We start from the raw sequence: 22,574 nt of genomic DNA on the forward strand, positions 1-22,574 counted from the left end.
AATGATCTGTAATTGGCCTCCGAGACCCCCATCTGAAAATATGTTGTTCCAGGGACCTCCCCCAGAAGCAAAGATTTGAGTTAAAAACGTTCGTTCTGAGAAAATATATTCCAAATTTGAGGCACATTTTCACGATTTTTCAAAAATAGCAGACCTACAAGCTCGTAGCGCGCCACTCGGTGGCGCGCTATGAGCTTGTAGATCTGCTATTTTTCAATAGCTAAATTATAACATGTTAAAACATCAAAAGGGGTTCCCGTACAGAATGGGTTAAAAGGGCAACCCAGTTCTATAGCCTGTATTAAAAGGGCAATACAACCCAGTTCTATAGCCTGTATTAAAAGGGCAATACAACCCAGTTCTATAGCCTGTATTAAAAGGGCAATACAACCCAGTTCTATAGCCTGTATTAAAAGGGCAATACAACCCAGTTCTATAGCCTGTATTAAAAGGGCAATACAACCCAGTTCTATAGCCTGTATTAAAAAGGCAATACAACCCAGTTCTATAGCCTGTATTAAAAGGGCAATACAACCCAGTTCTATAGCCTGTATTAAAAGGGAAATACAACCCAGTTCTATAGCCTGTATTAAAAGGGCAATACAACCCAGTTCTATAGCCTGTATTAAAAGGGCAATACAACCCAGTTCTATAGCCTGTATTAAACCCATTTAGGCCTGAAAAAAAGCCTTCTAAATCCTGACAGTTTTCTGAAATACCTATATGTTTCTAGGCCTACTGTATATATCACGAATATTTCATGTCAAGGACCCCAAAAATGATCTGTAATTGGCCTCCGAGACCCCCATCTGAAAATATGTTGTTCCAGGGACCTCCCCGGAAGCAAAGATTTGAGTTAAAAACGTTCGTTCTGAAAATTTTGAGACACATTTTCACGATTTTTCAAAAATAGCAGACCTACAAGCTCGTAGCGCGCCACTCGGTGGCGCGCTATGAGCTTGTAGATCTGCTATTTTTCAATAGCTAAATTATAACATGTTAAAACATCAAAAGGGGTTCCCGTACAGAATGGGTTAAAAGGGCAACCCAGTTCTATAGCCTGTATTAAAAGGGCAATACAACCCAGTTCTATAGCCTGTATTAAAAGGGCAATACAACCCAGTTCTATAGCCTGTATTAAAAGGGCAATACAACCCAGTTCTATAGCCTGTATTAAAAGGGCAATACAACCCAGTTCTATAGCCTGTATTAAAAGGGCAATACAACCCAGTTCTATAGCCTGTATTAAAAGGGCAATACAACCCAGTTCTCCCGTTAAAACGGCCCTCCATGTTTCCTCCCTTTCTTTTGTAAGTGTAAGTGAGTCAGCTGTGAGGGACCGAAAACGCTACAAATGGCATTTGGAATGTAGTTATACCCTTATCACTTATGAGGCCATGTCTGTTGTTGAGCAACATGGGAATTGACTTTGATGTTGTATGAGGTAGGGCCGGGGCCTTAAATTTCAGGCCTGTTGATAATAATAACTTTTGGGGCAGGCCCATCTAGAGCTTCAATGGACAGGTATCAGTCAAAAGGGAGACATCGAAGAGGAAGGATGGATGTTGGAAGGATCAACATATGGAATGTGGGAACAGCTCAGCTCCATATATGGAGATCTAAAGGGTTTGAGGTCAGATCTAGAGTTGCTGGCCAATATTGGTGACAGCCCATATATGGATGACATCATCCATACATCTACGATATCCATCCCTGATGATGTCACGATGACCTGGGCATCATATATGGGGGGTTGATGTCACATGATGTCACAATGACCTGGGGCTTGTCTGGGGGGTGACCAACCGACCCGAACCGACCAACCAAACACACTGATGGGAAATTCAAGATTCCATATAGTAAATGCGACCTGTGGTTTGCAAAAATAAGGTATATCTCAAAGGTAGGTCATTTCTAACTAGAATAATCCACTTGTATGCGCGCTATAGTCTCTTGAAATATTGGCAGGGTTTGAGTGTACTCAGTCAGTCAGTCTTATTAACTCCATCCAGCGCGTTCCAAGGCTTTTGGACATCCAATCTCTGCCTATATACAGTCACACAATACTGCTGTCCAAAGCAAATGCCAACGCGAGGGGGAGGATTGGGGGGGGGGGGAGGGGTGTGTCGAGGGGTATGTGGGCAGGCGGCACGTTGATGTGGTTCCGTTCAAAATGGCCTCCGCCACGACGACCGCTCCGTGGGGACTCAGAGACAAACAGGTGAAACCGCTCGTTCGCGGGCCGGGGGGGGGGGGGGGGGCGCATCCGGAATGGAGTGTTTTGATTGGCCCCAGCATGGCGTGTTTCAACCTGTGGAGGTTGAGGTCACAGCTTTTGGACACAGTCCAACGCCGTGCAGCTGTGACATACACCCCCCCCCCCCCCCTACTCCTACAGTGTCTCTACTGTACTGTACTGTACTGTACTGAAGTGTTTAGCCCATTCTGAACGGGGGACCCATTTTGGTGTTAGCGCTATGTTATGCTTTAGCTATTGAAAAATAGCAGATCTACAAGCTCGTAGCGCGCCACTCGGTGGCGCGCTACGAGCTTGTAGGGTCTGCTATTTTTTGAAAAATCGAAGAACGACTGGCATTTTTTTTAGAATCTGATCTCAGGTCAGAATGGGTTATAATCAGACCAGTGTGTGTCCCAGTGGGAAACCTCGTATGAATCTGATCTCAGGTCAGAATGGGTTAGGCTACACCAGTCATGTCCAAACCAACTCAGTTGGCCTTGCGGTTATAGAGTGTCCGCCCCGAGTGTGTTCGCCCAAAGATTGGGAGGGACCGGGGGTTTCCATTACCCCCCAAAGCCCGGTCCTACCAAAGAGTCAAAGACCGTGATGATGGGACCCCAATGCCTCCCTGCTTGGCACTCAGCATCAAGGGTTTGATTTGGGGTAAGTCCCTGCGACATGCTATAGCGTCATGTCCAGGGGGTGTACTTGTACATGTACATACTCCAATACAACTCACTCTCCAAACAGACTATCATGACATCTTTGGATATGAACAGTGTATTTGTCTATTCACAGAATCTCTCACTCTCAGAGTTAGATTAATAACCCATTCTGACCTGAGATCAGATTCATACGAGGTTTCCACTGGACACACACTGGGTCTGATTAACCCATTCTGACCTGAGATCAGATTCTAAAAATGTCAGTCGCTCTTCGATTTTTCAAAAAATAGCAGACCTACAAGCTCGTAGCGCGCCACTCGGTGGCGCGCTATGAGCTTGTAGATCTGCTATTTTTCAATAGCTAAAGCATAACATGATGCTATAACACCAAAATGGGTTCCCGTTTCAGAATGGGTTAACACTGATGATACAGTGTATATTGGGGGTCCCCGGAGATCACAATCACCTCAAATGGGGGGGTCTGTGGCCTAATGCTTATCACAGTGGTGTGTCTGTGACATTAAAATGGTTGAGAATCATGTATCTTCAATCAAATCTTCTGATTTGTCCCCGCCGGTGTAGCTTTTCAATCCAAAAACCAAAACCACAAAATGGACATTTGCAATTTACGTTCATCAAACTCTTTTCTTTTGTTTTTTGCAAAAAGGGTGAAGTGTCCCTTTAACTTAGACAAAAAAGCATGACGTGCGTACTGGTATTTAAGGGTGTTGAAATGAATGGAATCCCAATGTCGGCCTCGAATATAACTCCGACAAACCCACGGCACGTTGAAGGGAAAACGGTCAGCGGTGAATACAGTGAGTCATGGTCAATCAATGGCCTGGACGTACATGCACACACACATGCACACACACATGCACACACACACATGCACACACACATGCACACACACACATGCACACACACATGCACACACACACATGCACACACACACATGCACACACACATGCACGCACACGCCACACCGCCGTGGAACAGCCCTTTTACTGGAACATTCCACCGTCCAACTGGCTGCAGACACATGCAGTGGTGGGAAGTACACTCAGTACGATTTTGAGGTTGTATCATTCTTTTTTATTAATGTCCTCTTTTTTTTAACCCATTCTGACCTGAGATCAGATTCATACGAGGTTTCCTACTGGACACACACTGGTCTGATTATAACCCATTCTGACCTGAGATCAGATTCTAAAAAATGTCAGTCGTTCTTCGATTAAAAGAAAAATAGCAGACCTACAAGCTCGTAGCGCGCCACTCGGTGGCGCGCTATGAGCTTGTAGATCTGCTATTTTTCAATAGCTAAAGCACGACATGATGCTGACGCCAAAATGGGTGCCCGTTCAGAATGGGATAATGTCCTCTTTTTTTAATGTTAAAATATTTCAGATTTTCTTTATTTTCAGAAAACAGACATTAACCAATTAAGCAATTGTTAGCTTATATACGTCTTGGCAAACGAGTAAACATTTGGCATTCGAATGATCTGGCGCACTGCCGTCTCACTATGTGATTCACATGTGCGCACGCATGCACGCACATGCACACGCACACGTACACGCACACACACACACACACACACTCACACACTCACACTCAGTCAAGAGTCACGGGTCAACGCCGATGTTGAAGAGAGAGACTTCTGATGAGTTTTCTGGGAATGTTTTTTTTTTAGTTTTTTCTTGTTTTTTTTACTACTAATTGATTTGTTGACCTTTCCAGGCAGGTCTGCTCTCAAGGGCGTGCGTGCGTGAGTGTTATGACTAAAACGACGTCTCTCAACCGCGATGACTGGCCTCGGAAACACAGACGTTTATGACTGAAGCCCTCAGAGCAGCATGGTACAGTGACCCCTGACCCCGTGAAGCCCCTCAGAGCAGCATGGTACAGTGACCCCTGACCTGTGAAGCCCTCAGAGCAGCATGGTACAGTGACCCCTGACCCCGTGAAGCCCCTCAGAGCAGCATGGTACAGTGACCCCTGACCTGTGAAGCCCTCAGAGCAGCATGGTACAGTGACCCCTGACCCTGTGAAGCCCCCAGAGCAGCATGGTACAGTGACCCCTGACCCCGTGAAGCCCCCAGAGCAGCATGGTACAGTGACCCCTGACCCCGTGAAGCCCCCAGAGCAGCATGGTACAGTGACCCCTGACCCCGTGAAGCCCCTCAGAGCAGCATGGTACAGTGACCCCTGACCCCGTGAAGCCCCCAGAGCAGCATGGTACAGTGACCCCTGACCCCGTGAAGCCCCTCAGAGCAGCATGGTACAGTGACCCCTGACCCCGTGAAGCCCCTCAGAGCAGCATGGTACAGTGACCCCTGACCCCGTGAAGCCCCTCAGAGCAGCATGGTACAGTGACCCCTGACCCCGTGAAGCCCCCAGAGCAGCATGGTACAGTGACCCCTGACCCCGTGAAGCCCCCAGAGCAGCATGGTACAGTGACCCCTGACCCCGTGAAGCCCCTCAGAGCAGCATGGTACAGTGACCCCTGACCCGTGAAGCCCCTCAGAGCAGCATGGTACAGTGACCCCTGACCCCGTGAAGCCCCTCAGAGCAGCATGGTACAGTGACCCCTGACCCTGTGAAGAGAAATGACGTCGAAGGTCATCTTCACCGGATCCCCATTTGAAAAGATATGCCACAGACCCCCTTAACCCATTCTGACCCGAGATCAGATTCATACGAGGTTTCCACTGGGACACACACTGGTCTGATGAACCCATTCTGACCTGAGATCAGATTCTAAAAATGTCAGTCGTTCTTCGATTTTTCAAAAAATAGCAGACCTACAAGCTCATAGTGCGCCACTCGGTGGCGCGCTATGAGCTTGTAGATCTGCTATTTTTCAATAGCTAAAGCATAACATGATGCCAACACCAAAATGGGTTCCCGTTCAGAATGGGTTAATTTCAAGGACCCCCAGTTTGACATGCATTATTAGTCTACAGACCCTCATTCAAAGGCATTTTCCGTCTCTGGGACTCCCAATTTATATTTTAAAATCAATGTTAATTTGACCCCAACAGGTCCATTTGGTTAAGTACACTCAGAGTTACAGACCCATGGGTCCATTTGGTTCCAAACTATCATTTTTAGCTGGGGACCCCCTGAAACTCCCTCAAGGACCCCTGAGGGTCCCCGGACCCCACTTTGGGAACCACTGGTGTAAATTGTGTACCAAATTGAGTGAGGTCTGGGCAACAAGAATAGTAACACAAAGTGTGGTTTGCTAACAAATAGACAAAATGCCAGAATACTTTTTGTCAAAATGAACAATGGCTGCATGTGGCCTATTTCGGGAGTTGTGAATTATTAGTTGTTAATTATAGTTGTGTTATATTATGATCTATATACAGCTTGAACCTATTGAAGTCCACAAACGTGATTGTTGTGTTGTAACGCCATGTTGTATCCTTTCCCTTTTTGCTTCCTTTATGATGAATTCCTGTTCTGTTCTTTAGCTACATAGAAGTGTCTATTTGTATGTCTCTAAATGTTTTGATGAATTGAACAATGTGGACCCTGTTGTAAACAATTGCAATGCTTAATTGGGTCGTCCACTCACAGTTAACAGTCTTTGTATTGAGTTTGTGCTTAAAATGTACTGTAAATTCTACAAACTGTGCCGGTATAGGAGGAGGGAACGTGTGAACTCAATACTGCCGCAATCTGGCAGTATTATAACATCTCCATTCTGACCTGAGATCAGATTCATACGAGGTTTCCACTGGACACACTACTGGTCTGATGAACCCATTCTGACCTGAGATCAGATTCTAAAAAAATGTCAGTCGTCCTTCGATTTTTCAAAAAATAGCAGACCTACAAGCTCGTATCGCGCCACTCGGTGGCGCGCTACAAGCTTGTAGATCTGCTATTTTTCAATTGCTAAAGCATGACATGATGCCGACACCAAAATGGGTTCCCGTTCAGAATGGGTTATCATCTCCATTCCTTAATTTACAAGAAGTCGACACAATCAGAGAATGTAATTGTTATTTTGATCAGCGGTTGCCTGTTATCGCCTGTTACCCGTCAATCAATACAGCCTGGAATTGTGGACAAAATATTATTCAACGATAACAAAATATTCTTTAGTCTTGGCCGGTCTGAGAGACTATACATCTCATCAAATGGTGGTATATAGTTCAAAATTCCCAACAAATAAAGGGCCTTGATATCAATAGGGTTGAAAATCACTGGCCTATAGTGGGAATGTGCGTGCAAAGGTTTAGTTTGAGAACTACTGGTTTAGAAGGCGTTTGTAGAATCGTCCTCAGGTCTTAAAGGGACACTTCACCCTTTTTGCAAAAAAATATATGTTAATGACGTTTAGAAGCTTTAGAACACTTTCCTGGAGGTCTTTATGTGTGTAATATGTGGTTTTAGCTATTTTAGATTGTAGCAGTGAGCCCAGTGTCTCTGATGTCATGGACACTGGTCTCACTACCTTCCTGGACTACAATTCCCATAATTATTTGGTCCACTGATCCTCCTTGTGGATAGGGGGAGAGCTGTCTTACTGAGACAACATGTAGTCCAGGAAGTAAGTGAGCCCAGTGTCCATGACATCAGAGACACTGGGCTCACTGCTACAATCTAAAATATCTAAAACCACATATTACACACATAAAGACCCCCAGGAAAGTGTTCTAAAGCTCCTAAATATCATTAACATATATTTTTTAGCAAAAAGGGTGAAGTGTCCCTTTAATGGGTAAAGATTTTTTTTTTGCTTCTTTCTTTGCTAATGCATAAGGGTGCGTGCGTGCGTGGCACGTGCGTGTGTGCGTGTGTGTGTGTGTGTGTGTGTGTGTGTGTGTGTGTGTGTGTGTGTGTGTGTGTGTGTGTGTGTGTGTGTGTGTGTGTGTGTGTGTGTGTGTGTGTGTGTGTGTGTGTGTGTGTGTGTGTGTGTGTGTGTGTGTGTGTGTGTGTGTGTGTGTGTGTGTGTGTGTGTGTGTGTGTGTGGGTGGGTGGTTGGGTGTTTCGATCGACCTCTCTCATTGCTGTCCAAGGTTCTGTACGCGCCGACCTCCCACTCCCCTGTTTGTGGAAAGCCCTTGGCTTTCAGGACACACACACACACACACACACACACACACATACACACACACACACGCAGTGGAAAGGCCTTGGCGTTGAGGACAGCACTACAGACAGGACAGGATGTTGGTCTTGGAACGGGCCGGCGGTTCCTTTCAGCTCTCCCAGACTCCTAGACCGCTCAGACTAAAAGTCAAAAAGCAGAGAAACGTAGAGAATCCACTATCCTTTTACTTTTTTCCCCTCCTCCTCCCCTATACGCATGCTGGTCATGACCTTACACAGTGGTGTAAAGTAACTAAGTATACACTTACTTAAGTACTGTACTCAAGTACAATTTTGAGGTATTTGTACTTTACTTGAGTATTTTTCAATTTCCAACACATGAGCGTTAGCGTGCCACTACTTCTCAGAGGCCATTTTAAAATAGCCAATCTGCAATGCTTCACCATGCATGATGCGACACATTGTGCGATTGTAGATCTGCTATTTTCAAAATAAGTTTAAACTTTGGTAACACTTTACACTAACGACCTGTTATAAAGCATTTATGAACATTTATAATCGTTTGTAGATGAGTAATAGTCATGAACAATCATTGTTGACATCCGTAAATGTTTACCTAAACATGTATAACTATGTTTAAACATCATTTATATGTTATTAGTAAGGTATTATAGTAAACTATTCACATAGTTATAAATGTTTAGGTAAACATTTACGGATGTCAACAAACAGTCTGTTCATGATTATTACTCATCTACAAACTGCTTATAAATGTTTATAAATGCTTTATAACAGGTCGTTATTGTAAAGTGTTACCTAAACTTTTGAAAACTCGAAATGGGACATTCTGTTGTCTGTATACGCACATTTTGATACCAATTACCTTGGGTATTTTCCTCAAGTACATTTTTTTAATTCAGAACTTTATGACTTGAGTATTTCAACATTGCAGTATTGACACTTTTACAAAAAAAAAATATGCACTTTGGCTTATAGTACTTACAGTACGTACAGTAGATCACCAGATGAGATCCATGAATGGACCCCTCCAGCACAACGCAGCTGACCTCTGTCCGTGTGTGTGTGTGTGTGTGTGTGTGTGTGTGTGTGTGTGTGTGTGTGTGTGTGTGTGTGTGTGTGTGTGTGTGTGTGTGTGTGTGTGTGTGTGTGTGTGTGTGTGTGTGTGTGTGTGTGTGTGTGTGTGTGTGTGTGTGTGTGTGTGTGTGTGTGTGTGTGTGTGTTGTGTGAGTGTTGTGTGAGTGTTGTGTGTTGCGTGTGCGTGCGTGTGTGTGTGCGTGCGCACTTGTGAGTGAGATTAAAGGGACACTTCACCCTTTTTGCAAAATAATATATGTTAATGACGTTTAGAAACACTTTCCTGGGGGTCTTTATGTGTGTAATATGTAGTTTTAGATATTTTAGATTGTAGCAGTGAGCACAGTGTCTCTGATGTCATGGACACTGGTCTCACTACCTTCCTGGACTACAATTCCCATAATGATTTGGTGCACTGCTCCTCCTTGTGGAGGGGGGGAGCTGTCTTACTGAGACAACATGTAGTCCAGGAAGGAAGTGAGACCAGTGTCCATGACATCAGAGACACCGGGCTCACTGCTACAATCTAAAATATCTAAAACCACATATTACACACATAAAGCCCCCCAGGAAAGTGTTCTAAAGCTTCTAAACGACATTAACATATATTTTTTTTGCAAAAAGGGTGAAGTGTCCCTTTAAGAGAAGCAGAGAGAAAGAAAGAACGAAGCACAGAGATGGAAGAAGTAATCACATTGTTTTACTGAAAGTATCGATACCCTGTTGTAGAAATACCAGGCTACAAGTTCGGCATTCACATTTTACTTGACAAAAGTATTGGAATAAGAATCTACTTAAAGTAGCAAAAATAAAGAAGGTTCCATTTCGCAATTTCCAAAATGTATTAAAAATCCTTTGGAAATAGACAAAAGTGTGTGCATACTGTATGTAGGTCTGGAGTGGTTTTGTAATAATAATCCAAATAATTTTTTTGCAAAAAGAAAATAAGTTTGCAAATAATTATAGTGGAGTAAAAAGTGCAACATTTGCCTTTGAGACGTAGACGTACAGGAAGCATTGAAAACTGCCTGAAATACTCCCAAGTACAATACGTCAGTAAGTCAATGGAGCAAATGAAAAACAGAGTGCACAAAATGCACAATACATTAGCATGTGTGCGTATACAGTTACAGTGTATTTACAGTGTCCATGTGTCATGCTCAGCTCCTAGAGCTCACTTAGTAAACATGTCATGTCTAATTTGTGCCACATGCATGCAAGTACTAAGTACATTTAGTTTTCACTGTCTTGACATTGCACTTCTAGTACATATAGGGCCAGTGGGGTTGATGGGAATAGATTCTGGTGGCAAATTCTAATGATGATTTTTATGTTCCCACATGCCCATGGTATCATTTAAGCCCTGGTATAGCACTACCAACTTGATAGCTTTCTACCTGTTACCACCACTTTTATATGAGAAATAACCGAAATTCTCATTTTCATATAATATCTTTATAATACAAGTTAATACATTAAACTATGCCTGGAATTGATGTTGAAAATAAAGTAACCCGGTCCAAAATAATACTTTAGACCACATGAGCACATTAAACCAATATACATCGTCTATGCAAAACTATCCAATCTACAAGCTCATAGCATGTCATGATGCAACACACTGTGAGCTTGTATAGATCTGCTATTTGCTTCTTTTTTCTAAGTGAAATATTAGATTTTTTTTTTAAACAATCTAACAACAGAAATCTTGTACAGGGCTCCCCGGGCACAAAACATTTTGCAACCCGCATCTACCAATATTTACAAGCAACTTTACAGAAAGAAGAACAAGTCGCTTATTATAACAAGTAAGACGCGCAAACGCGGGAAGCGAACGCAGCTCGTAAATGGCAATGACAACAATTAGAATAAATTACATACTTTTTTAATGTTTTCTTTTTAAAGTTATCTTTTTTGTGTTTTTTAAGATTTTATTTTTAAGTTAGGTTTTTTGAAGTTAAATGTTTTTAAAGGGGCTTTTAAGTTAAGTTTTTTTGTGTTTTTAAGATTTTATATTTAAGTTAAGTTTTTTGAAGTTAAGTGTTAAAAAAAAAATAAGTTAAGTTTTTTTGTGTTTTTTTAAGATTTTATTTTTAAGTTAAGTTTTTTGAAGTTAAGTGTTTTTAAAGTTTTTTTTTAAGTTAAGTTTTTTAATTTTAAGTTAATTTTTTTTTAAGTTAACTTTTTTCTTTTTCATTTTTTTTTTTTTTTTTTTTTTTAGTTGTGTGTGTGTGTGTGTGTGTGTGAGTGCGTGCGTGTGTTTTATGTGATACAGCTGCGCCCTCTGGTGGCGGGCGGGTGGTGTAACAGCGGGACAGACACACACACACACACACACACACACAGACAGACATGATCTGCAGGGTCTCATAGTTAGTGCTCAATGCAGTCGCAATAATAATAAGCAGACATGGCAACACTGGTCCACAGCAGCGCACACTCCCCGCACAGACAAAGGGAGATCAGGAATGGAGTCACGTGCGCTCACCGCGCTGTACATCCACTTGATGAGAAACACGTGTCCGCTGTGAGTTCACATGATGTTGGACGCACTCCCAACTGCACTTCTTTCCATGTGGCGGAAAACTATTGACCCACTTTAACCCATTCTGAACGGGCACCCATTTTGGTGTCAGCATCATGTCATGCTTTAGCTATTGAAAAATAGCAGATCTACAAGCTCATATCGCGCCACCGAGTGGCGCGATACGAGCTTGTAGGTCTACTATTTTTGAAAAATCGAAGAACGACTGACATTTTTAGAATCTGATCTCAGGTCAGAATGGGTTAATCAGACCAGTGTGTGTCCAGTGGAAAACCTCGTATGAATCTGATCTCAGGTCAGAATGGGTTAAACCATGCGTCCTTATTCCAGGCATAAGGTCGGGCAGTGGTGGACAGTAACCAAGTATACTTTTACCTAAAAAGGACCACTTCACCACTTTTCAAGATTTTCATTGTCGTGAGAACGATGGCTTCCATTTTCGCATTGCAACTTTTCAGGACTAGAAAAGCCTGCGGTTTTTCTTAGCTTGTATTCCCCATCGATGATGTCACTGGAAGACGGTTTCTGAACTGCCCACGGCCCTCCTATGAGACACAGACCGAGTAGAAAGAAATTGTGCCATTTTTTTCATGATTATTAGTGAGGACCTATTATATGAAGATAGGTTGAAACGTGGTGAAGTGGTCCTTTTATGTATTATTTTGAGGTACTTTTACATTACTGGAGTATTTCCAATGTTTTGTTATTTTACGTCTACTCCAACTCCACATCTCAGAGGCAAATGTTGTACTTTTACTCCACTTTTACTCCACTACACTTATTTGGAAACTTTTAGTTACTATAGTGACTTTATTTTGATTATTAATTAACCACTTCAGCCCCATATATTTTGCACATTTGAAAATAGCTGTTGATGAAGTTCACATTTTGTCGCATTGCGAATTTCTGAAAAAAAAAACTTGAATTGAGTAGATTTGTATACGTGTGTGCGTGTGTGCGCCTGCCTGCGTGTGTGTGCATGTGCGTGCCTGCCTGTGTGTGTGTGTGTGTGTGCATTAGTTACCATGGTCAGTATCTTTCAGCGCGGCCTTAAAGCATGTGTGTGTGTGTGGTGTCATGATGAAGGCCGGCTGCTGCGATGTGCTGTGCCGTCGCATTCCCCTGACCTGTGCACGCATGCATGCACACACACACACACACACACACACACACACACACACACACACACACACACACACACAGAGACATGGCCTGGAGACTGGGTCAGTGGGACAACAGAGTGTGTGTGTGTGTGTGTGTGTGTGTGTGTGTGTGTGTGTGTGTGTGTGTGTGTGTGTGTGTGTGTGTGTGTGTGCGTTTGTGTGCGCATCAGATAACCAGTATTGTACCAGTTGTATTTATTCTAGTATGAACTGGATGGGGGGGGGGGGGGGGATGTCACACACGTTTGTAATATGTACAGTATTACATTAATAACGCACGCATGCACGCACGCACACACACAGCGACACACACACACACACACACACACACACACACACACACACACACACACACACACACACACATACACACACAGCTGTAAGGCTTCATTGTACTGTATAACTGTTAGAATAAGGGCTACAGTATATCACGTTGCCGGTTGTTTTATGGTATTGCGCCGACATGCACTTCTTCAGTCCCCATAATGCATTCCTCATTATCCGCAGCAGAGGATCATATATAATGGAACATACTGTATGTGCTCCCCTGGGATTACAGTGGTCTTATGGAGACATTCGAGACCCCCCGGAGCAAAGCATTGTGCTGGATTTGTGTTTTTATTTTATTTTAATGGACATACAGTAAGAGGCTCTCAATCTTTTACTCCTGCAGTAATTTATTTATTTTATTCATAGGAAGGAATCCCACTTTGGTATCATGCATCATTAGACGACGGACCTCCACAGCGGTGTGTACAAACCATTGCATGTGTACACTCTTATATATAGAGTTACAGACCAGTAAGGGTCCATTTTGTTCCATTTGTATATGCTCTTACAGTTACAGACCTGTAATGGTCCATTTGGTTCCATTGATTAGTAAGACTCACACGGGCCAGTGATGGTCCATTTGGTTCCATTTGTACACTTTCATATTCATATAGTTACTGTACAGACCCGTAATGACTAAAGTATAGCTGTGAACACCCTGGAACCCCTTTAACGACCAGGGGTTATGGATATGTGTTCTCAAACAATCTCATGTCAAGGCTTGACATGAGATTGTTTGAGAACCTTCAACCACTGATATAGAAACATACGTTTTTTCAGAAAACTGACATTTGTAGAACCTGGCCTCAGTCCTAATTGGGTTAATGCTGGGGGTCCATATTGTCCACTACAGGGGCCAGTGCTTTACTGACATTGACTTCAGTGGTGAATTAACATCTCAATTATTAAACTTGTTTCTTTTACTCCACTATACCATTTATTAGACAACTTCACAAGTTACTTTGTGTATTCAGATTATTACAAAACATACTTTAATCAATTTGTTGGCCGAAATAGACACAATACTTTGAGTACATTTTGTACACATAGCCTGCCATAGTCTATAGACAAAATACACTGAAAAGTACCTTTACTTTGTACAGTTTCAGTATGCCAATACTTGAACTCAAGTGAAATGTTGAACTTTGTGACAGGGTGTTTCTACATTCACTTAACCATTTTGGGAGGGAACCCATTTTGGTATTAGCATTATGTTATGCTTTAGCTATTGAAAAATAGCAGATCTACAAGCTCATAGCGCGCCACCGAGTGGCGCGCTATGAGCTTGTAGGTCTGCTATTTTTGAAAAATCGAAGAACGACTGACATAGAAACATGGCTTTTTCAGAAAACTGTCAGGATGTAGAAGACATTTATTGAATCTGATCTCAGGTCAGAATGGGTTAGGTAAAACAATAGCAGTGCCTCCTCCACCGTTGGTACAAATGTACACTCTCAGAGATACAAGGGGAATAAATCAACGTGATTTTCTGAACGGTGTCCAGAATGAAGCTAGGCGTCGAGGCCTGATAAGACTCGTAAAGTCCTCAGTAGTCACATCCTGCATGTAGAATAACCCATTCTGACCTGAGATCAGATTCTAAAAAAATTATTTTCTACATCTCCCGACATAGTTTTTTTAGATCTGCTATTTCCACTGCTCTTTTTTTGCTTTACATATTTTTTGAAAGGTTCTAAATGTCAAAATAGCCTACAGACAACAATGCATTGCTATAAAAAAAGGAAAGTGTACTTTTTAATTTGTACTTTGATAATTTTTTTGAGTATTCTATAAATAAGGCATACTTATATATAGGGCAAGCTACGTTTCTATGTCAGACGTTCTTTCAATTTTTTCAAAAATAGCAGACCTACAAGCTTCGTAGAGCTTGTAGATCTGCTGTTTTTCAATAGCTAAAGCATGACATAATGCTAACACCAAAAGGGGTTCCCGTTCAGAATGGGATAACATAGACTTTGACACCTAGTTCTGAAGGCCGGGCCTTTATGGAGCCGGACAGAACAGAACACATGCTTACTGCTCACCAGGGAGGGATTTGTGTCTGCAAAGAGATCAACTTGTGGACGCTGGTTCTCCCACCAATGTCCAGCCATGTTTGGAAATCATAAAATGACTTGGAATGGTTTGTATGTGCCCCGTGGGTTTAGTATACACTTATAAGGACAAGCGAAATACGCAAGTATTTATTTAACTCTCAGAGCGTTGTTAAAATGTATTACGGTATGTTTCATTTTTTTTATTTTATTGATCCCTTGCACAGTGTATCAAAACCTGGGGAAAAATAAAAGTAGAAAATATATAATATATATATAAGGGATACTTCCAGTGCTGGAAGTTGGACGAATTTGAGTAAAAGTATAACAATTATAAAAATGCTCTGTTACAATTATAGGGCATGTATTAAATTATTACTTTGGCAAAAGGTTAAAAAAAAAGTACATTTAATTTTGTACTGTTTGTTTTGATGCCAATATGGCATCAAAACATATACAGTATGGAAGTAAAAGTACCTAATCTTTTCCAAATATTTTTTTTCAAATAGCCTGATCTACATCATCGAGCATTATGTTCATCTGCTATTTTTGAACATTAAAAAAAAAAAAAAAAAACTTCTTGAAAGTGAGAACTAGTGATTTATAAGGCATGTGTAGAGTCGGCCTCACGTCTTAATGGGTTCATTGTTGAACAGTGTTGGAAAGTAACTAAAGTAACATATTACGTAAAGTAATATTATTACTTTGGGGGCACGGTGGCACAGTGCAGGGCGCTTAGAATCTGATCTCAGGTCAGAATGGGTTAATCAGACCAGTGTGTGTCCAGTGGAAACCTCGTATGAATCTGATCTCGGGTCAGAATGGTATAATGGTAGACTGGGTTGGGATGGAGTTGCTTTGCAGGCTATGCTGATCCAGTCTAGATCGAGAGTAGATGCGGAAACGATGCGCACTTACATGTATGTATACGTGTGAATCATCGGAGGTTTAAGGGCCTTAACCCATTCTGACCTGAGATCAGATTCATACGAGGTTTCCACTGGGACACACACTGGTCTGATGAACCCATTCTGACCTGAGATCAGATTCATACAAGGTTTCCACTGGACACACACTGGTCTGATGAACCCATTCTGACCTGAGATCAGATTCATACGAGGTTTCCACTGGACACACACTGGTCTGATGAACCCATTCTGACCTGAGATCAGATTCTAAAAATGTCAGTCGTTCATCGATTTAAAAAAAATAGCAGACCTACAAGCTTGGCGCGCTATGAGCTTGTAGATCTGCTATTTTTCAATAGCTAACACCAAAACGGGTGCCCGCCCAAAATGGGTTAAACTGTCCGGAACAAACGAGACATTTCTCCCCAAACTATAGTGAAAATGGCCGATCTCACAACACTTCACAATGCAACGTGTTGTGAGCTTGTAGATCTTCTATTTTCACTAAATATAACAATATATCTAATTCACTAATAGTGGTGTGAGACCAACGGCCCCCGGATGGTTGTCTGGCAGAGATGTCTGCGTGCGTGCGTGTGTGCGTGCGTGCGTGCGTGCGTGCGTGTGTGCGTGCGTGCGTGCGTGCGTGCGTGCGTGCGTGCGTGCGTGCGTGCGTGCGTGCGTGCGCGTGCGTGCGTGCGTGCGTGCGTGCGTGCGTGCGTGCGTGCGTGCGTGCGTGCGTGCGTGCTCTTTTCCACAACAAGCCGCCAGCAGAACAGGAAGTTGACACTCCAATGGTCATAAATGTGTCTCGAACTCGTCGTGGGGAGAAAACATTGCCGAGTCGATTTTCTGACAAAGGAAAAAAGAATAATAAAATAAACAATCTATTTGGTTGCGTAAGCCCATTTTGTGTGAGTGCGTGCGTGCGTGCGTGTGTTTGTGCGTGCGTGCATGCATGACCAATGATGATTGTACCTCACGTGTTTACATAACAGCAGCCATTTGAAATGGTTGTATATTTCATGTTCACATTATGCGTTCAGACTGTGGGCTGTATTTATGCGTGTCTTAAGGACCAGGTCTTATTCCCTATAACTTGAGTAAACTAAAGACCTGGAGGCGTGATGATCAATGCTCTTTGGCCACTCAGAATAGCCAAATGGCATTGATCACGCCTCCAGGTCTTTAGTTTACTCAAGTTAGGGAATAAGACCTGGTACTTAAGACACGCAAAATACAGCCTGTGTGTCCGTACATGTCACGGTCCATGTGAGACGTTGGTTCTGAACCTTTTCAGGCTGTATGGCCCCCCCAAAATAAACACATTTTAACTGGGGGAACCCCCACCCTGACAAGCACTTTTGTAGGCATAACACTTTATATCGGTTCCACAGATACACAATCGTGTGTACTTCTTCCACCACTGGGAGATAGCTTAACCCATTCTGACCGGGCACCCATTTTCGTGTCAGCATCATGTCATGCTTTAGCTATTGAAAAATAGCTAAAGCTATGACTGACATTTTTTTAGAATCTGATCTCAGGTCAGAATGGGTTCATCAGACCATGCAGTGTGTTGTCCAGTTGGAAACCTCGTATGAATCTGATCTCGGGTCAGAATGCGTTAACGCCCTGTGGGCCTCATATGGCTCGCCAAGGCTTATACGTATTCGGTATCGAACACTTTCTCAAGGTTTGGCCGTCTCTCTCTCTCTGTCCATGTGACACTCGATCGAGGTGACATTCTGAATGGTCAAACTGTACTTTATCGCTGCCGTGCTTCATATTCATGTGTTCTCCGAAATGGATCGTCCGTCTGTCTGTTTGTCTTTGTCTGTCTGTCTGTCTCTCAACTCTCTGTATAATATGTCTCGTTCTGTATATCTCTGTATCTCTCTCTCTCTCTCGCTCGCACGCACGCACGCACGCACGCACGCACGCACGCACGCACGCACGCACGCACGCACGCACACCAGCATGTGGCGGTATATATATTTTAACTGCAGAATGTGAGACACGGGTTCAGGGAGGAGACTCGCCCACTCGTGTGAGAGGAGAGCGCTGAGGCCTGTTCTTCACCATAGTCTGGACCACAGACAGGCGAGCACAACACACACACACACGCACACACGCTCGCTCTCTCTCTCACACACACACACGCATGCACACACACGCACGCACAAGCAAGCACACAGGGCCGTCCAAATGTGAACTCAACTGCGAGAACATTTCCGATATTTGTTTGTGAAAGTACATAGCTGGAGTCTGGCGACCCTTAAGAGGGATTTGGGGGGATTGGACTGTCTGAACACTGTCTGAGCAGCCAGACTGACCGTCTGAACACTGTCTGAGCAGCCAGACTGACCGTCTGAACACTGTCTGAGCAGCCAGACTGACCGTCTGAACACTGTCTGAGCAGCCAGACTGACCGTCTGAACACTGTCTGAGCATAACGCTCCACTGCTGCAAGGGGGTCAGGGGTCACGTCTATAACAGCAGTGTGGAGCGTAAACAATCAGTGGTGGTGGAAGAAAAGTATACCAAAAAGGTATCAACACTGCAGTCTAGCCCATTCTGACCTGAGATCAGATTCATATGAGGTTTCCACTGGACACACACACTGGTCTGATTATAACCCATTCTTACCTGAGATCAGATTCTAAAAATGTCAGTCGATTTTTCAAAAATAGCAGACCTACAAGCTCGTATGAACTTGTAGATCTGCTGTTTTTCAATAGCTAAAGCATGACATGATGCTGACACCAAAATGGGTTCCCGTTCAGAATGGGCTAGAGCAGTGCGGTCCCCAAACCTTTTTCATGTCAAGGACCCCCCAAATTGACACTCATTACATTAGCCCCACACCGGACACCCATTTGAAGAGATATGCCTGCAGGGACCCTCCCCATAAGAGAAGATTTTCATATACAACAACCCCTTATTACAGTTTGATACGAATACTTTGTACTTTTACTCGTAACAGAGTACTTAAAAAGAATGGGAGTACTTTTTTCCAACCACTTATTGTCAACATCCAACGCCACAGATCAAATATGAAAAAAAAAACGCCTGCAAAGCTTGTTGGCTTAAATACCTAGATGATGACATCAAGGCGTCCCGGCCCATTTTGGATACACAGTGTTCTCTCCGTAGTGATTTGCAGCGCTGGCGACAGATACTGGCTCGTGAATCAACTCGCGAGGCTTCTTCAGAAGACTCTCTCGTCTTTTAATGTGTCAGGAGCCACAACAAATTGCAGCCGTATAAAAAAGCTGTTTCTGTTCAATATCTCCGGCGCTGACGCCGGCGTGCGTGCGTGTGCGTGCGTGCGGTGTGTGTGTGTGTGCGTGCGTGCGTGTGTGCGTGTGTGTGTGTGTGCATGTGTAAAGCCCTCTCCAGATTGTGCTGAACTTTCCATGGCATGCGGTCCGCGGCAGACCGACAAGCAACCGTGTCCGGCGTTGTCAGTTTGTATTCTTAACCCGTTCTGACCTGAGATCAGATTCATACGAGGTTTCCACTGGACACACACTGGTCTGATGAACCCATTCTGACCCGAGATCAGATTCTAAAAATGTCAGTCGTTCTTCGATTTTTCAAAAATAGCAGACCTACAAGCTCGTAGCGCGCCACTCGGTGGCGCGCTATGAGCTTGTAGGTCTGCTATTTTTAAATAGCTAAAGCATAACATGATGCTGACACCAAAATGGGTTCCCGTTCAGAATGGATTAATTTAGGGAATATATAATGACCTTGGTGTTTGCTGTGGCTCTGTGTGTGTGTGTGTGTGTGTGTGTGTGTGTGTGTGTGTGTTGCGTGCATGTGCCCTATCTTCCACCTGGCGGAAAAATGGCTTTTGCTATTGTCATTTTCTTCAGCCCCTGGTGCCCTGCACATTGCCTTGTGCTTACATCATGTCCGCTGCTTCTTCTTCGCCTGGAAGGGAGCCAGCTTAGGTGGTTCGGGGTATCTGTTTATAGGATGCCTCTCGGGCACCTCCCTATAGGGCGGTCCTCGAGGCACGTCCCACTGGGAGGAGACCCCCGGGGCAGACCGAGGATCACGTCCCACTGGGAGGAGACCCCCGGGGCAGACCGAGGACCACGTCCCACTGGGAGGAGACCCCGGGGCAGACCGAGGATCACGTCCCACTGGGAGGAGACCCCCGGGGCAGACCGAGGACCACGTCCCACTGGGAGGAGACCCCCGGGGCAGACCGAGGATCACGTCCCACTGGGAGGAGACCCCCGGGGCAGACCGAGGATCACGTCCCACTGGGAGGAGACCCCCGGGGCGCACACCAAGGCGCAGTTGGAGGAAACACATCGACTCACTGGCCTTGGAACGTCTTGGATCCCCCCAGGAGGAAGTCACTAATGTTGCTCTGGAGAGGGATATATATGTCTGGAGTTCTCTGGTGGAGCTGTTAAAGGAGAATTCCATACTAAAAGGCTTTCTTACCTTTCTTTGTAGTTGTTACGTCCCACCAAAGAGGTCCAGGTGTTATTTTGTGCAAAAGCTCCTTATTGGCTCTTTCCCCTACCATAAGCCCTCAATGAATTGCATTGAATTTAATGGGAATTGAATGGGGCTATGGGGTGTTGTGCTAATTCGCTTATTTCCATCGCTCAAAATTATAATTTCTTTGTATATATCCTCTCTTCATAATGTAAATAATTTCCCAAGCGGCACACTTTACTACTTCTTTCGATGGAAATAAGCTAACTAGCATAACACCCCATAGCCACATTCAATTCCCATTCAATGCAATGCAATTCATTGAGGGCTTATGGTAGGGAAAATAGCCAGAGTTCTTGCACAAAAAAACACCTGGACCTCTTTGGTGGGGACGTAACGACTACAAAGAAAGGTAAGAAAGATAAGAAAGCATTCTAGCATGGAATTCTCCTTTAAGATGATAGTAATCATCGTGCAGAATGTTTTCTATTGTATAAATGATCTTTTGAAATTAGCAGAGATGTGACACATTGTGAGCTTGTAGATCAGCTATTTTCAAATGGCCAAAAATGTAAGGCTGAAGTGGTTACCGCATGTTTTGTAATAATAATCCAGATCTACGTCATAACTGAAGTTTTTCAAATAAATGTAGTGGAGTAAAAAGTACAATATCTTGCTCTGAGATGTTGGAGATTGGAATTACTGAAGTAAAGTACAAATACCTCAACATTGTACTTAATTACCATCCACCACTGATATACATACTGTACATATATATATACAGTACTTTGAATACCTGACTGAGTATATATACTTTTGCCCAGCAGTGATCGAGCGGTCAGATAAAACAGTGTAGCCCGGCATGGAAGAATGCTACTTATACCGCTATAAAGGGCATGGAATGTAATGGTTTAACCCATTCTGAACGGGAACCCATTTGGTGTCGGCATCATGTTATGCTTTAGCTATTGAAAAATAGCAGATCTACAAGCTCATATCGCGCCACCGAGTGGCGCGCTACGAGCTTGTAGGTCTGCTATTTTTGAAAAAATCGAAGAACGACTGACATTTTTTAGAATCTGATCTCGGGTCAGAATGGGGTTAATCAGACCAGTGTGTTGTCCAGTGGAAACCTGGTGTGAATCTGATCTCAGGTCAGAATAGGTTAACGATGGCTATACCACCCCACAGCCGGACCACACGCTCTCAGTCAGAACGCACATGCCAAACAAAAAGGCACAAACGATTGCCCGCACATACAGTGCTGCACATTCACGCACGCGCACGCACACGCACACACACACACACACACACAGATTACATGTGCACTCAAGGCCAGGCCACGGTGTGTGTGTGCGTATATATACCGAACACGCCCTGAAATTATACTGTTTGGCTTAGCGCGCATGCAGGAAGTAAGCTAGCCCCGCTCTGTCTGTCTGAGCAGCGTTGCCGTGGCGATATAATATGGCCTCTAGCGGCGGGGCTACTGGGCCATGGGTAGCAAGAGGCCAGGGGGGGGTGGGGGGGGGGGGGGTGTAGTCTGTCTGGCCCAAATGGAGCTGTCACTCATGCCCCCCCGGTTGGCATGACATCAAAGAATGCAGGCAGTGCCAAGCCACGTGGTCACCCATTTGTGGGTCGCGGACATGCTTATATCGGTCCCTTTGTTTCCAAAAAACGAATTCAATTAGTAGTGAAAATTGCTGACCCCACAAGCTCACGACATGTGAGCTTGTAGATCTGCTGTTTTCACTATAGTCTATGGGTCCTGGGGAGAACATCCAATTTATCTTTTGGGCCATGGGCTGAAAAAACGTTTGGGAGCCACTGATGAGGAGGGGAGGGGAGGGGAGGGGAGGAGAGCACCTGTAGAGTGACTCAGGGTAGGGGAGGTGGTAGGAGATGGATGCAGCTGCAATAACACTGTCTAGCAGACTGAGTTACACACACACACACACACACACACACACACACGCATGCACGCGTGCGTTTCAAAGGCGACGGTTCATACTTTTTGACCACACAACATTTCTAGGAAGAAAAA

Source organism: Protomyctophum parallelum, assembly GCF_964188405.1.
Source record: "Protomyctophum parallelum genome assembly, chromosome: 23".
NCBI lineage: Eukaryota > Metazoa > Chordata > Actinopteri > Myctophiformes > Myctophidae > Protomyctophum > Protomyctophum parallelum.